The sequence below is a fragment of the Fukomys damarensis genome, unplaced genomic scaffold (genome assembly GCF_012274545.1).
Source record: "Fukomys damarensis isolate Sample0158 unplaced genomic scaffold, DMR_v1.0_HiC HiC_scaffold_13, whole genome shotgun sequence".
In the NCBI taxonomy this organism is placed as follows: Eukaryota; Metazoa; Chordata; class Mammalia; order Rodentia; family Bathyergidae; genus Fukomys; species Fukomys damarensis.
In genome coordinates, this window is record NW_022900925.1 from 37710841 (window position 1) to 37714803 (window position 3963).

Genomic DNA, 3963 nt, shown 5'->3' on the forward strand with positions numbered 1-3963 from the left:
AGATTGGACTGGCCAAGGACGATCAGCTGAAGGTTCATGGGTTTTAAGTGCTTGTGGCTCATTGAAGCTTAAGTGAGGATTTCTTGGAATGAGTAGACTGTCCTTTCTGTCCCTTGTCACAAGTTTAAAAACCTCACGGCTTGTATAATGTAACCATTTGGGGTCCGCTTCCACTTGGACTAGTGTAACTCCTTCATGCAATAAACTGAAAAGAGCCATGCTGTCTAGTCTGGAATCCCTCATTTGAACAGAGCTCACGCAGTAGGTGCCCAGCAGTGTGCAGCCTGAAACACTGTACCGTGATGTTGCAGCAGGGCCCCAAGACCGCGGGCAGCTGTGTCTGGCCAGGAGCTCTCCGAGCTCTCGCTGCTGGGTCCCTGGCCTTAGAAGGCCCCCACCCCAGCCGCCCAGGGACCGGGGAGAGCAAAGGGAGAGGCAGCGGTGTGGCTCCACCACTAGAGGGAGCAGTTGGTAGCGGAGAGCCCTCCCCAGCTGGCTGCCAGGGCCTGGGGACCAGACGGCCCAGCTAAAGACACCAAACCCAGCGCTCAAGGCCAGCCCAGTGCAGTTAAACTTCTGACAAGGGGAAGCTTCTGCCCTCCCCGTAGAACTTCGTTGACCTCTTGGTCTTTCTGAGCGAAAGAACAGTTCTTTGTGCGTGGGCCAGGGACTGTGCTAGACAGAGGAGCGCGCTCTTTCCAAGCGGTTTGTTTTACCCCGATCGCCTGTGGATGTGCCAAGACCAGTCAGCTGCTGGTTTCCAGGATTTTAAAAGTGGGGAAGGGAATCGGCCAAGTTCTAATCCTGTTCCGGCCTTTGCCCTTGTTCAAGTCTCAGACCAGACCTCAGGGAGCTGCAGGGTGTTAGGCAGACAGTGGTTCTTGCGGGGTGCCCTGGAGGAGCCATTGCGGTTGGGCTGTGCGCCCCGCCTCCTGGCTGCAGGGTGCAGAGGGAAGACTGGCTCCGCCCCTTTCGCCCTTTTAAAGTTTTGCTCTCTTCTTGTTGCAGATTGGACTGGCCAAGGACGATCAGCTGAAGGTTCATGGGTTTTAAGTGCTTGTGGCTCATTGAAGCTTAAGTGAGGATTTCTTGGAATGAGTAGACTGTCCTTTCTGTCCCTTGTCACAAGTTTAAAAACCTCACGGCTTGTATAATGTAACCATTTGGGGTCCGCTTCCACTTGGACTAGTGTAACTCCTTCATGCAATAAACTGAAAAGAGCCATGCTGTCTAGTCTGGAATCCCTCATTTGAACAGAGCTCACGCAGTAGGTGCCCAGCAGTGTGCAGCCTGAAACACTGTACCGTGATGTTGCAGCAGGGCCCCAAGACCGCGGGCAGCTGTGTCTGGCCAGGAGCTCTCCGAGCTCTCGCTGCTGGGTCCCTGGCCTTAGAAGGCCCCCACCCCAGCCGCCCAGGGACCGGGGAGAGCAAAGGGAGAGGCAGCGGTGTGGCTCCACCACTAGAGGGAGCAGTTGGTAGCGGAGAGCCCTCCCCAGCTGGCTGCCAGGGCCTGGGGACCAGACGGCCCAGCTAAAGACACCAAACCCAGCGCTCAAGGCCAGCCCAGTGCAGTTAAACTTCTGACAAGGGGACAAACCCACCTGGTGACAGCTTGCACCCCACACGCAGCAGCTCCCCAATGCCATGTGAAGTAACTGGTTTTGGTTTTCCTCCCAGTTTGATGTTATGTAATGTATTTAAGCCCTTATTTAAATAAAACTTGTTTTCAGAAGTCCCTGGCGTGCAGCTTGTGCTTTCTGGGTGGCCCGTCTGTTGCTGTGAACAAAGCCGAAGTCCTCTTGGCTGATCCCACTGCTCTGACCGCTGTTGGGTGTCCTCAGGGCGCTGTGTGCCTGGTAGGCCCTGGGCCAAGCAGCCTGGGCTCTGGAGGGCCCTGGAAGGTGCCCTGGCCAGGTGGTTGGCGACCTGAGCCCCCAGGGTCGTGGCTTCAAAGGCCTGACTGAAAGTGGCCCTGGGCTGGGTGAAGCTAGGTTCCTAACTACTGAGGCAGGAGCAGCTACACCAGGGCCAGGCTCAAGGTGAACACGGTGCTGTGCTTAGGGGGCAGAGGTCACCATGAGGAGGAGGTCGTCATTGTCAGTACGGGGATCGGTCTCAGGACCTTGCATTTGAGGAAGGCACAGTGACCCTGAGCTACGTCCCTGGCCCCCTTTTTTTCTTAAGGCAAAACATGGGCACATTTTTGATACACAGTCAGTGGGAGGCGGATTCAGTGACGCGCATGTTGAGGTCTGGGGAGGAAACGAAACGCTGACAGGCCGGTCATCCCAGCCCCGGACCACTGAGGCAAGAGGATGATGTTCAGGCCCAGACAGCGGTTCTGGCTTGCCAAGAACCCACCTCTAAAATAGGCTGGGGATGCAGTTTAGTTGAGAGCCCTGGTTCAGTCTGGTGCTGTGAGCAGAAGGCTCCCTGGGTGTGTAACCTGCAGAAAGCCAGGGTCTGTTCCTGCATGCGGATCCGCATAACCGAAGCAGCCAGAGCAGAGTCCGTGGGGCGGGGGACAGGAGCGTCCCCTCTGCTGGAGGTCAGCAGCAGGGCCTGGGCTGGGCTCTCCAGGGGGATGGTTCTGGGGTCACCAATCTCTAATCTGGTTGACATGGGAATCCCCGAGTTAGGAAGTGCGGCTTCTCGAACCCAGAGCCCCTGCCCTTTCCCACAAGTTCAACTCTGCTGGGGGCCAGGTGTGGCAGAGGAAAGGAGCCTGGCCCAGGTTGTGAGGAGCCAGAGGAGCAGGCGCCCACGTGCAGGTCCAGGACGGTCGCCAGTGCTGGGCCGCCTGGGTCCAGGTGTGCCCGACAGTCCGGCGAGGTGGGCAGGGCATTGGCACCAGGAGGCCTGGAGAAACCTAAGTCTAAGACAGTATTAAAAGCATTACACCAGGAGGTTGAGTCAGGAGGATCGCTGTAAATTTGAGGCCAGCCTGAGCAGGGATTGCAGGGCCAGACTTTTCATCAAATGGTGCTAGAAGCAACGAAACTAACCACTAAAACCACAGGAATCTGCAAGCACAACCCACCACTGAAACCTATTCACAGCTGTCCATTCCTGTGAAAATCCCTGGGCAATTGACACTGATTGAGAGCTCAGCGGATGCCTCGTTTACAACTCAGTGCTGCCCCCTGTGGAGCGAGTGTAGAAACAGTTTCCCCCCAGCAAGGCTTTGCTGCCCACATCGCCCTTGCTTTTCATTTTTCTGATGGGATCTGGTCCCTGTGGCTGAGATCCGCCACCAGCTCCTGGACTCTGATGATCCTGCCTCAGCCTCCTAAGTAGCTGGTGATGTTTAACTTCTCAGAGAAAGCATATTACTTCAAAACAAGCACGTAAAGTACAGCTGGAGCAGTTTCTCTTGCAAGCTCTTTTTTATTTTTATTTTTTGGTACCTGGGATTGAACTCAGGACCTGGTGCTTATGAGGCAGGCAGCAGCACCACTAAGCTAAATCCCCGGCCAATAAAGCAGTAGTAACTTTTTTTTTTTTTTTTTTTTTTTTTTTTTTTTTTTTTTTTTATTTTTTTTTTTTTTTTTTTTTTTGCAAGCTCTTCTTCCTTTGGTCACTGTGAGGACCTTGATGGCTTCCCTGAGACAGCGGAGCGCCCCTAGGAGTGCGCCCAGGTCCTCCTGGCTTTCCCAGGACCTCTGAAAACATCTACGCACAGAAAAAAAAAAATTCATCTCCAAACACTGACCCACAAAACCAGAGTGAATACGTGCTTAACACTACAGAAAGTAACATTGGAACTGGGCCTGGCGATGCGTCCAGCACCCTGGGAGGCTGAGGCAGGAGGATTGCAAGTTTGAGCCCAGCCTGAGCTACTCAAGGATTTAGCAAAACCCTGTCTCAAAATTTTAACAGAGGGCTGGAGGTGTAACTCAGTGCAGAGGACCTGGACTCAATCCCTAGCACCAAAAAAAAAAAAAAAAAAAAAAAAAAAAAA